This window comes from Puntigrus tetrazona, unplaced genomic scaffold (genome assembly GCF_018831695.1).
Source record: "Puntigrus tetrazona isolate hp1 unplaced genomic scaffold, ASM1883169v1 S000000283, whole genome shotgun sequence".
NCBI lineage: Eukaryota > Metazoa > Chordata > Actinopteri > Cypriniformes > Cyprinidae > Puntigrus > Puntigrus tetrazona.
The window spans coordinates 1,865,001-1,865,248 of NW_025047944.1; positions in this window are offsets into that span (position 1 = coordinate 1,865,001).

A 248-nucleotide genomic window follows, 5' to 3' on the forward strand; every position below is an offset into this window, starting at 1 on the left:
TTGGGTTTAATATATTTCTAATGAATCTGATCATTCTTCCATCTTTTCTAACAGTTCATTAACGAGTCTCTGCTCCTCAGTTCTTCATCAGAGAGTGGTTCTGATCAGACAGTGATGTTTGTTATAACTATAAGGAATTAATTTTTCCCAGTAGATCGTTCTTGAAGTTTCTATTCCATGTAAAGGGTCCTCTCGTTCCAGCAGTGCAGCAGATGCTTGCAACCACAGGTCAGGGGTTCAATTCCAGA